Genomic DNA, 12,288 nt, shown 5'->3' with positions numbered 1-12,288 from the left:
CAAAAGCACTTTGTTGACCTCGGGCAACAGTCCATTATTGGGGTAGAGTACCTCTGGTAGGTGACTCCGGTCACTCAGGGCACGAACTGAAAGACTAAATAGTAGGTTTTTTTATTAGGCTATAAGGGCGATAAACACACAACCTCAGCAATGACCGACAAATTCAGCATACAGTCACTTTAACACAGACACTTTATCACATAATATTGCACTGGTATCACATCTTTACAATATAATTCTTTATAACTTTATATTTATATTATATTCTATATAATTAATATCAGGGTTTTCTTAATCTTATTTTACTTTGTATATACATACGAAGAAGAAGAGGAGGAAGGCGTGTTCGTAAGCAGAGAGAGAAGAGGAAAGGCAAGAATTTAGAAGTGATAGTGGGGACTTTGAATGTTGGGACCATGACAGGGAAGGGAAGAGAGTTAGTTGATATGATGCAGAGAAGAAAGGTGGATATACTGTGTGTACAGGAGACCAGGTGGAAAGGTAGCAAGGATAGAAGCTTAGGATCAGGGTTCAAAATGTTTTACCATGGTGTGGATAGGAAAATAAATGGAGTAGGAGTTATACTAAAAGAGGAGTTTGTAAGGAATGTTCTAGAGGTGAAGAGAGTATCAGATAGGGTGATGAGTCTGAAGCTGGAAATTGAAGGGATAATGTTCAATGTTGTTAGTGGTTATGCCCCACAGGTAGGATGTGAGTTAAAAGAGAAGGAGAAATTCTGGAGTGAGTTAGATGAAGTGATGCAGAGCATCCCCAGAGGGGAGAGAGTGGTGATTGGTGCAGACTTCAATGGACATGTTGGGGAAGGAAACAGAGGTGATGAAAATGTGATGGGCAGGTTTGGTTTTCAGGACAGGAATGTAGAAGGACAGATGGTGGTGGACTTTGCAAAGAGGATGGAAATGGCAGTGGTAAATACTTTCTTTCAGAAGAGGCAGGAACATAGGGTGACATATAAGAGTGGAGGCAGAAGCACTCAGGTCGACTACATCTTGTGTCGACGTTGTAACCTGAAAGAGATCAGTGACTGCAAAGTGTTGGTAGGGGAGAGTGTAGCCAGACAACACAGAATGGTGGTGTGCAAAATAACCCTGGTGGTGAGGAAGGCGAAGAGGACAAAGGCAGAGCAGAGGACAAAGTGGTGGAAGCTGAGAAAGGAAGAATGTTGTGAAATCTTTAGGGAGGAGTTGAGACAGGCTATGGGTGGTCAGGAGGTGCTTTCAGTTGACTGGACAACTACAGCCAATGTGATCAGGGAGACAGGTAGGAGGGTACTTGGTGTATCATCAGGTAAGGGGAAAGTGGACAAGAAGACTTGGTGGTGGAATGAGGAAGTCCAGGAGTGTATTCAGGGAAAGAGGCTAGCTAAGAAGAAGTGGGACACTGAGAGGACTGAAGAGAGTAGACAGGAGTACAGGGAGATGCAGAGTAAGGTGAAGGTAGAGGTGGCAAAGGCCAAACAAAGAGCATATGAGGACTTGTATGCTAGGCTAGACAGTAAGGAGGGAGAGGGGGATCTGTACAGGTTGGCAAGGCAGAGAGATAGAGATGGGAAGGATGTGCAGCAGGTTAGAGTGATTAAAGATAGAGATGGAAATGTACTGACAGATGCCAGGAGGGTGATGGGAAGATGGAAGGAGTACTTTAAGGAGTTGATGAATGAGGAAAACGAAAGAGAACAAAGAGTAGAAGAGGTGACTGTTGTGGAACAGGAAGTAGCAAATATTGGTAGAAGTGAGGTGAGAAGGGCGTTGAAGAGGATGAAGAGTGGAAAGGCTGTTGGTCCTGATGACATACCTGTGGAGTTATGGAAGTGCTTAGGAGAGGTGGCAGTAGAGTTTTTGACAAGTTTGTTTAACAAGATCTTGGAGAGTGAGAGGATTCCAGAGGAATGGGGGAGAAGTGTATTGGTGCCAATTTTTAAGAACAAGGAAGATGTGCAAAGCTGTGGCAATTATAGAGGTATAAAGCTAATGAGCCAGACAATGAAGCTGTGGGAAAGAGTAGTGGAAGCTAGGTTAAGGGCAGAGGTGAGCATTTGTGAGCAGCAATATGGTTTTATGCCTAGAAAGAGTACATCAGATGCAGTATTTGCTTTGAGGATGCTGGCGGAGAAGTACAGAGAAGGTAACAGGGAGTTGCATTGTGTCTTTTTAGATTTAGAGAAAGCGTATGACAGGGTGCCAAGAGAGGAGCTGTGGTATTGTATGAGGAAGTCTGGAGTGGCAGAAAAGTATGTTAGAGTGGTGCAGGACATGTATGAGAGCTGTAAGACAGTGGTAAGATGTGCTGTAGGTGTGACAGAAGAGTTTAAGGTGGAGGTGGGTCTGCATCAAGGATCAGCTCTAAGCCCCTTTTTGTTTGCTCTGGTGATGGACAGGATGACAGATAAGGTAAGACAGGAGTCCCCATGGACTATGATGTTTGCAGATGACATTGTGCTCTGTAGCGAAAGCAGGGAACAGGTGGAGGAAAATTTGGAGAGGTGGAGGTATGCTCTGGAAAGCAGAGGAATGAAGGTTAGCCGCAGCAAGACGGAATACATGTGTGTAAATGAGAGTGACCCAGGAGGATCGGTGAGGCTACAGGGAGCAGAGGTAAAGAAGGTGCAGGATTTTAAGTACTTGGGGTCAACGGTCCAGAGCAACGGGGAGTGTGGAAAGGAGGTGAAGAGGCGGGTACAGGCAGGTTGGAATGGGTGGAGAAAAGTGTCAGGTGTGTTGTGCGATAAAAGAGTATAAGCGAGAATGAAAGGAAAGGTGTACAGGACAGTGGTGAGACCAGCGATGCTCTACGGCTTAGAGACAGTGGCGCTGAAGAAAAGACAGGAGGCAGAGTTGGAGGTAGCAGAGCTAAAGATTTTGAGGTTCTCTTTGGGAGTGACAAGGATGGATAGGATTAAGAATGAGTTTATCAGAGGGACAACCCACGTTAGATGTTTTGGAGATAAAGTCAGAGAGGCCAGATTGAGGTGGTTTGGGCATGTTCAGAGGAGAGATTGTAAATATATCGGTAGAAGGATGCTGAGGTTGGAACTGCCAGGCAGGAGGTCTAGAGGAAGACCAAAGAGGAGATTTATGGATGCAGTGAGAGAAGACATGAAGTTAGTTGGTGTGAGAGAAGAGGATGCAGAGGATAGGGTTAGATGGAGGCAGATGATTCGCTGTGGCGACCCCTGAAAGGGAACAGCCGAAAGACAAAGAAGATACATACGTAATTTGTTTTTTAATCTGCACAGTCTGGAGTTTGTTGCATTGCATTTTACTACTGTTGTACTTGTACAACCATGTATGTGACAAAAATTCTTGAATCTTGAACCAAAGTGTAAAAAAACTGAAACTACTTCTTACTGCATTGCTGGAAAGTTGTATAAAAGTCCATAAAGCACACATTTGTGAAGAATTTCTCATGTTTTTTTTTCCTCAAATCTTTATTTAAACAGTCAAATGTTTTAAATGTTTAATGACAGAAATAATTCCTGAATTTCCTGTTCTATGGATATAATAAAAAGTTTACTGTTAATAAAAATTTTAATGCTTACTTTTACTGCACTGAATTTTAATTAACTTATTGTAAATAAAGTAGTTACCAGATTTATGAGGTTATATTTCTTATTTTAGATCTAACCTGCTTTCCTATTAAGCTAAAAGGTCAATTTATTTCAATAATTGTCATTGTATGTGTGTTGTTCTTATAGGAAAGTAAGCTTAAGTGATGAAGCAGATGTGCTTGTGTTTTATTCCTCTTACACCACAAGTAATTTGCTAACAATGATATTGTTTTCTGAATGAAAGTGTCAGATTGCTTTATTAATCCACTTATATAGTTACAGTTAATAGTTCCAATTTAACACTTTACTTTTCCTAGAATCTACCTGAGCCTCCAATAACTAACTGGACTCCAAATGAACTTCTCCACATCTCCTGTTATACTGAACTTTCAGCCTCTTAACACAGTATGACTGCAGATCAATCCCTGCTATTTGTTTTCACCCAGATGAGGATGGGTTCCCTGTTGAGTCTGGTTCCTCTCAAGGTTTCTTCCTATTACCATCTCGGGGAGGTTTTTTCTTTCTTGCCACTGTCGCCCACGTTCACACTTTCATAATTTCTTTTGATTGTGTAAAGCTGCTTTGTGACAATGACCACAGCACTACACAAGTAAATTTCATTTACACATTAAATTCTTTTAATATAAAATAAGAACAAAATTTTAAAATATTAAACACATTTATGAACTGAACATAAAATTTACAAACAAAATAAAACAAAAAATGGCAATAACCAGTTAAAAGAAAACAATCACCAAATAACCAACGAAGAAGTAGAACAGAACCCTAAAAATGTAAAAATAAAAAGCAGAAATTAGTTAGTGAATATGGGTGGTGACAAAAATAATTAATATATCAGAATAAATAAAACTCACCATTTTTGCATGGTCGATTCTCTCGCCATCTAAGTGAGTAAGAAATAAACGACTGGATTTAGTACTTTAATAGGAAAAAGTTGGAAAAATAAGTTGAAAATCGGAGGTTTCTCATACACAGTAAGTTATTAAAAAACAAGTTTTAGCCGAATGCTTTAGCTATATATACACAGCTGTCAACAGTATTTGCCCCTTCCTACACTTTAGAAAATACTTTCCCAGCACTATACTGTTTAAAATGAATAATAAAAAAAAAAACAAAGACCTGATTAAAATCTGGGTTTATAATTACTGCAGTGATTACTGTGTTTAACTGTTCTTTAACCCCAACTGATGCAGTGAGGAGCTTCTCGTTTCTTACACAGTCATGTGGGAAAAACCGAGAGAAACCAGTGGAACTAATCAGAAAAAGCCATCAGTTTATCAGGGAACATAAAGACTGGACATTGGAGTGAAGGAAAAAGGTCATGTGACCTGATGAGGCCAGACTAACCCTATTCCAGAGTGATGGGCGTGTCAGGGTAAGAAGGGAAGCGCATGAAGTGATGCTTCCATCATGCATTGCATCCACTGTACAAGCCTCAGGTCCAGACTCAGTAACGTTATGGGGCAATAAATTGAAGTCAGCTGACCACCTAAATGTACTGAATCACCAGGTTAACACATCTATGGAGGGTTTCTTCTTCCCTCATGTCACACGACATATTCCAGGACACAGAGTGTGAGAGAGCGGTTCTGGGTTCTAATGATCTAATCACATTCATTATATTGGTCTGTGGACCTTTTACTTTTTTTTAAAAGTTAATAGTCTGGAAACGCCCATGAAACAAGTTAGCACAAAATGTAGAAGCTATAAACAGACGTTTCCTCATCAGACTCTCTATTGTTTCTGTCGGTTAAAGAAAACGATTACAAATCGCAGCTTGTCACATGTTTTTGAGAAGTCGCATAAACTCTTCTGTTCTGAAGATTAAAAGCTTTAAGAAAACTTTAAGTAAAAAGAAACCACTGTACATGTTCCTGCAATTAAGCTGTAAATTTATAAAAAATAAAACACCTTCTTGTTCAAGAACTTTTATAAACACACATTTTAACACTTTTACAGTAGTATAAAAAACCCTTAACACTATGAGATGAGCAGCGTACCGGGTTAATTATACATTTACCTCCTGACACCAAGTCTTTTCTGTATGATAAAATCCATTTGATGGAAAAGGAGCTGAATTATTCTATTATAAAGTTATATTTTATTCTAATCACTGTCAATTCTTAAACACTAATGTAAACTCTAATCCTAAATCAAACACTGCTGAAGTGTGTAATAAATGTATTAAAGTATTTCAGAGATGAAACTACTTTTCTAGACCAAGGAATGTGGGAGTTGGTGTCTCTGTGATGTATGTATAACCCAGTGTCCATAACTAGCCATAAAATTTTTTGTAATAGTTTATGGAAATGTTGCTAGAATCAAATGTTTTAATTAATAATTAAACTAAAGGTATATAAAGGAATTCAAAACTAAATATATTTGCAAGCAATGATGCGCGGGCCCAAGCACCTCGTCTCCCCCCACACAAGCACGCTTTTCGACACAAGTTAAAGGCATCATTACGACTGAACCATTTGAATTATTTAAAAATCTCTCCACAATTTTGGATCCCTTGAGATCACAAAGACCTGGGTTTGGTGGTGACTGTATAAATCCCCTAGGTAGGGTATATCAAATTCCATAGAGTGCATTTTTGAAACGAATCAAAATAACTGACTTCCTGTTGACTTGAGCCCATGACATGCGGTACAAAAGTTGTTCAGCTCAATGGGCTCTAACTGTGTACCAGGTTTCACATGTACACATTTGCGTATAAGCAAAATCTCATGCACCTAGACGTTGCAGTAGGTTGTGCATTTTGCATTGTTGGCCATCTTACTGTTGTCATTTATTTACATAGTTCTGGTACAAGTTAGAGCTGTACCGCAGTCTTTGTTAAAGCTGCACCAATTTAATTATAGACCAAGTTCACTGACACTTCTAGTGTTATACAACTGCTAAATAAAGTTAATGCTGCATGCAATGATTTAATGTAACATTTGATTTGGTTAATTGACTTTGGATGAGATTTTGTAGTCAAGATAGTAACATCTTTAAAGCTGCTTTCAGTTAACCTTAATTCTACAATAGATTCCGCGCTTGTAGTTTCACCAATAAATACAAATGTAAATGTATTCTGAACACATCCATCGGTCAGGTTTCTTGCCACGACTGAAAACCAGAAACATTAAGCAAATCAGAGGACACCTCAGCAATTCGAGGGGATTCCAGAGGATTTCTTTTTATGTCCTGGTCATGGATGGTGAGCCTGGGCCATATTACACTGAACCATTTACTTTATGGGTAGAACTGAACTGTAAACACACAGTGACAGTCTGAACTGAAGCACTGAGATTTTATTAGACCCATGTATTTTTTTTCTTACATATTGATGATATTTACATAGATACTATCTGAAATTTTATAAATTTGCTTTACATTTTATTTCAGATTTTTTTTTTTTTTTTACAAATTGTAATGGTGGGCTTACAGCCAGTGTGCACACATTAGTTAAACCTTCCCGCTTGAACCACTTACACACAGCATCACAAGTGGCGAACTCATACACACCCATACATGTTCTCTGTCTCCGCAAACTCCAATACTGTTTCGCTAAGAAGGAAGCTGCCTTTCTCATGCTCACACATGCTGCTCCACTGAGGCTCACCTAGGTGCCACCGAAACCACTATTCTGCTAATTCCACTAAGACTGCATACATTTAACTGCTGAATGTTGTTCTAAAATAACGACTGTTCGTGTTTGTGAAATTTGGTTCCTGTGCTTTCTCTCTGCTCGTCAAACCCATTACAAAATATAAAAATTTAAGTAAATATAAACACTTTATTTTTCCTATTGTGTCTTGTTTCTCTACTTTACTGCATCAATTAATCCTGAGCTCTTGCCGAGCCTAAAACCATCTGAATCTGGCCTACTCAGTATTCTTAGGCATCACCCTGTACTGTATTAAACATGACAGCGCCACCTTGTGGGCTATATATGAATTCCTCAAAACCTTCAGGAAAGCAACTGAAACTACTTCTGTATTGCTGCAGTGTTGGATAAAAGTCCATAAAGATTTGTGAAAGATTCTCACATCTGTTTTATCCTCAAACATTTTTTTTATAGTGAAATATTTTAGATGTTTAATGACACAAAATTAAGTGTAAATTCCTGTCCTGTGCATATAATAGAAAGTTTACTCTTAATAAAAGTTTTACTGCTAAATTAAACTGAATTTTTACAGAGTTTAAAATAAATAAAACAGAGAGCTCCTCACTCTTCTGTTAAAGCTCGATTTTCTTAAACATAAAAGGTGAATTAAAAAATTATGTTTATTAAGTAAATTAAAATTAAGGGACAGGGGTAGCTCAGTGGTTAAGGCATTGGACCACGGTTCGGAAGATCCCAGGTTCAAACCCCACAACCACCAAGTTGCCACTGTTGGGCCCTTGAGCAAGGCCCTTAACCCTCAACTGCTCAGATGTGTAAAGAGATAAAAATGTAAGTCGCTCTGGATAAGAGCGTCTGCCAAATGCCCAAATGTAAATGTAAGTAAAGTTACCTGAGCTCCTCCTTCTCCCGTTTGTTTTTGTGTTGCTGAAAAACTTAAAACCTTAAGTAATTTGACTATTTATGTAACTGTGTGTGGTGTTTTATTGCTTACTTACACTGAACTTTAATGAACTTATTGTAAATTAAGTAAAGTTTGCTGGTTGAGGAGCTCCTCCTTCTCCGGCTGCAGGAGACTGATAGTCCCTTGTTGCTGAAAAACATAAAACTTTAGTTAATTTGACTATTTATGTAACTGTGTGTGGTGCTTTATTGCTTACTTACTCTGCACTGAATTTTTATAAACGTATTATAAATTAAATAAAGTTACCTGATTCAGGAGCTCCATCTTCTCCTGCAGCAGCTGGGTCTTGCTCTTTAGTGTGTGCCAAAAACTAAATATTTTGGTTCAGGAGCTCCTCTTTCTCCTGCTGCAGCAGATTGATGGTCTGTTGTTTCTTAAAAACATAAAAGGTAAATTATTTTCAATATTTATGTAACTGTGTAACTTATTGTAAATTAAATAAAGTTACCTGGTTCAGAAGCTCCTCACATTCTTCTGCTGCAGCTTGATGTTCTTAAAAACATAAAAAGTGAATAAATTTGACTATTTATGTAACTGTGTGTGTGTTGCAGCAGCTGGGTGAACGTTTGGTTCTGGAGCTCCTCCATCTTCTGCTGAAGCTTGATTTTCTTAAAAACATAAAAAGTGAATTAATTTGACTATTTATGCAACTGTGTAACTTATTGTAAATTAAGTAAAGTTACCTGGTTCAGGAGCTCATCATTCTTCTGCTGCAGCTTGATGTTCTTAAAAACATAAAAAGTGAATAAATTTGACTATTTATGTAACTGTGTGTGTGTTGCAGCAGCTGGGTGAACGTTTGGTTCTGGAGCTCCTCCATCTTCTGCTGAAGCTTGATTTTCTTAAAAACATAAAAAGTGAATTCATTTGACTATTTATGCAATGTGTAACTTATTGTAAATTAAGTAAAGTTACCTGGTTCAGGAGCTCATCATTCTTCTGCTGCAGCTTGATGTTCTTAAAAACATGAAAAGTGAATAAATTTGACTATTTATGTAACTGTGTGATTTACTGCTAAATTAAACAGAATTTTAATGAACTTATTATAAACTAAGTAAAGTTACCTGGTTCTGGAGCTCCTCTATCACCTGCAACTCCTTATTTGTGTTTATCACTAAACGCTAAAAACATAAAACATGAGTTAATTTGATTATTTATGTAACTGTGTACATATGTGTTTTTTGTTAGTAAAATAAGATAAAGTGATGTCTGCCCTTGTGTTTTATTTATCTTACACCACAAGCAATCTGCTAACAATGATACTGTTTTATGAATGAAGGAGTGTCAGATTTTAAATTGAATGTTTAATAAACAACCTAAAAATACAAGTTATCACAAGTTAATCAAGTCATTAAGTTACTGAGAAACTGTAAAAGTACAAACTCATCTGTCCTGAAGATGTCAGAAACCTTAAAGTTACAGTCTTACTGCTACGAAGCACTGACACTGGAGACTTCTTCCAGAAAGGTCAAATAACTATAAAATAATTATAAATAATGTTTTCCTCTACAGCCAGGGGCCAAAAATTGAGAATGGCACAAATATTAATTTTAACCAAGTCTGCTGCATGATGGAACTCCTTGTCATTAGGCAAAAGTGATAAGTGTCTGAGGGAACAAAAACAGAATACTCCCCAGACCCTAATCCCACTGAGAACTTGTGGTCAATCCTCAAGAGACGGCTGGACAAACAAAAAACCACAAGCACTGATTATGTAAGAATGGGCTCCATCAGTCTGGATGTGGCCCAGAAGATGGTTGACAGCATGTCAGGGTAAACTGTAGAGGTATTGGAAGGTCAACACTGCAAATACTGATTTTTTTTTTGCATAGTACTATTAAGTGCAGCTTAATGCAATTGTAAATAAAAACCTTTGACATTCATGAAATGTTTGTAATTATACTTCAGTGTACCAGAGTAACATCTGACAAATATAAATATATAACTATTAATTTTTTTTACTAAAACTAATATGTGTCATACTGAATATTAAACACCATGAAACACTGCCATCCTTCAGAATACTGAGATGTACTGAAGAATAAAGTGAACTAAATACTTAAACACACACTTCGACATGCTAGTTTAAATGAGCTAGATAGTTATGTAGCCTGAGAGGTAACGCCTCGTGCTCTTTCTGAGGTAATTACAAAACATTAGCAAACGAGCTAACGCCTCGTGCTCTTCCTGAGGTAATTATAAAACATTATCTTTGTAAGAAACATTAACTATTTTAGTCATTTAAAGTCTTTTTTAAAATAAAGTAGTAAAGTCTACAAAAACACTCAATATTATTTTTCTTATTTCCCGCTGAAACTCACCGTCTGCTCCACACCGTGTCTAATCTTCTCTCTGACAGGATTATAATTGTGACGGTTGTTCACGAACAATTTGTTCTTTTTGAACGAATCTTTAACATGACTCAGATGAACGACTCGTCCCGGAGAGTGATTCGTTCATTCTATCGGGCGCGCATGCGCAAGGCACCGCAAGACTTCCATATGTTACATACAGGAAACAGAAATGAGTCGTTACATTTGAGTCTTTTCGGTCCTGAGTCGTTCATTCTTTTGTCTCTTGACTCCCATAGACATTTACATTTACATTTAGGCATTTGGCAGACGCTCTTATCCAGAGCGACTTACATTTTTATCTCATTACACATCTGAGCAGTTGAGGGTTAAGGTTCTTGCCCAACAGTGGCAACTTGGTGGTGGTGGGGTTTGAACCATAGACGATAGATTATGTAATAGATTCAAAAGAACTAACGACTCCGACTGGTAGATATGATGGTGAGTTTATTATAATATGTTCTTAGCTGCATTGTAATATTTTAATAACTGGAACTATAGCCAAAAATTGTGTATGTAGACGTATTGGGGGTATTTTTAATAAAAACGCAACATTTTAATTTAATCCTATTCCTTTTAAAAGAACGAAATGACAAAAAACTTGTTCGTTTTAATTAACGAGTTTCAAAGAACCGAATCACAAAAATGATTCAAACTTCGCATCACTAGATTATACGAGCGCGCGCTGATTCCGTTATGACCACGCCCCCGAGTGATTCTTTTCGAACGAGTCTTTGCAGTGAACCGATTCCATTGAATCATCATCTCAATAATTCGGTTATTGTTAGCTCTTTAAAACATATGAATAGTATAATATCATAAATAGTTTTATAAAATAATATCTTATATTACATAGTGCAAAGACAGCGTGAGTCGAGTGGACAGAATGAATCAATTTCCACATGAATCTTTTTTTTCTTTCTTTTTTTTTTACACTAAGTCAGTGATCTCACCTGTGACAATAACAATAAGGTGACGTCACAGAAGCTGGAACTGAAATCATGACAAAAAAAATCACTCAGATATGTGCTTTAAGATTAGAGCTCTGTCCTTTTTAAACAGATCCCCAGACTAAAGGTATTAATGTCTGTACTGAAAAGTATTATTGAAAAATTTTAAATGTTTGTTTTATGTGAGAAACCGAGTTTTTTTCTAAATACATTATTTCTGTATTAGATTAAAAGTGAGGGGGAAAACTGTTCGTACCTTGCAGTTATTGGTTTTGTGATTAACACAGCTCCATCCATAATAAAGTACAAATTCAGACCGGACGCCACACTAAAAAAAATGGAAAAGAGAAAAGATGAAAATTATTTAACAGCTGTCAATCGTTTTCTGTTCGGCCACAAAACCTGCACTTAAATATACAGTGGAACTTTGGATTACGACCACAATTCGTTCTGGAAGCGGACGCACGCGATAACGGAAGGACTGTTTAATCGGAAAAAATTAACAAGGAACATCACTAATGACACTCGTGTGAGTGCACAATAATGGAATCACTGAAATAAAATAAAGTGAAAATAAAACAAATTATCCTGCACTTTACCTTTTTAAAAAAATATATTTTCTTGGATTTTGTCCAGATTTTTTCCATAATTTAGTCGTGTCCAATTCTTTCCCGTCACTAGGGGGCTCCCACATTAAGGCTACTCCTACCACTCAGTGGGGAGCTGTGTTTCTGTGTAGAGCAGAGAGAAAGTGTGTGTGTGTGTGTGTGTGTGAAAAGACTCCAGTTTCCTCTTTACACTTTAAACAGGAAATGGAGTTT

The 12,288-nt window shown here is 37.5% G+C and overlaps 1 long non-coding RNA gene across 1 annotated transcript; it reads right to left on the bottom strand.

Moving 5' to 3' along the window:
* Positions 1-5,765: 5,765 nt before the first annotated feature.
* LOC128530540 (uncharacterized) lies at positions 5,766-10,527 on the bottom strand. The gene is made up of 7 exons (XR_008361134.1): positions 10,488-10,527; positions 9,231-9,287; positions 9,082-9,123; positions 8,850-9,007; positions 8,615-8,774; positions 8,413-8,539; positions 5,766-8,295 (listed from the first exon to the last, which is right to left on the bottom strand). It is a non-coding gene; the product is annotated as an uncharacterized LOC128530540 (long non-coding RNA).
* Positions 10,528-12,288: the final 1,761 nt, after the last annotated feature.

This window comes from Clarias gariepinus, chromosome 9 (genome assembly GCF_024256425.1).
Source record: "Clarias gariepinus isolate MV-2021 ecotype Netherlands chromosome 9, CGAR_prim_01v2, whole genome shotgun sequence".
NCBI classification, from domain to species: Eukaryota; Metazoa; Chordata; class Actinopteri; order Siluriformes; family Clariidae; genus Clarias; species Clarias gariepinus.
This window is presented reverse-complemented; position numbering and strand designations above follow the sequence as displayed.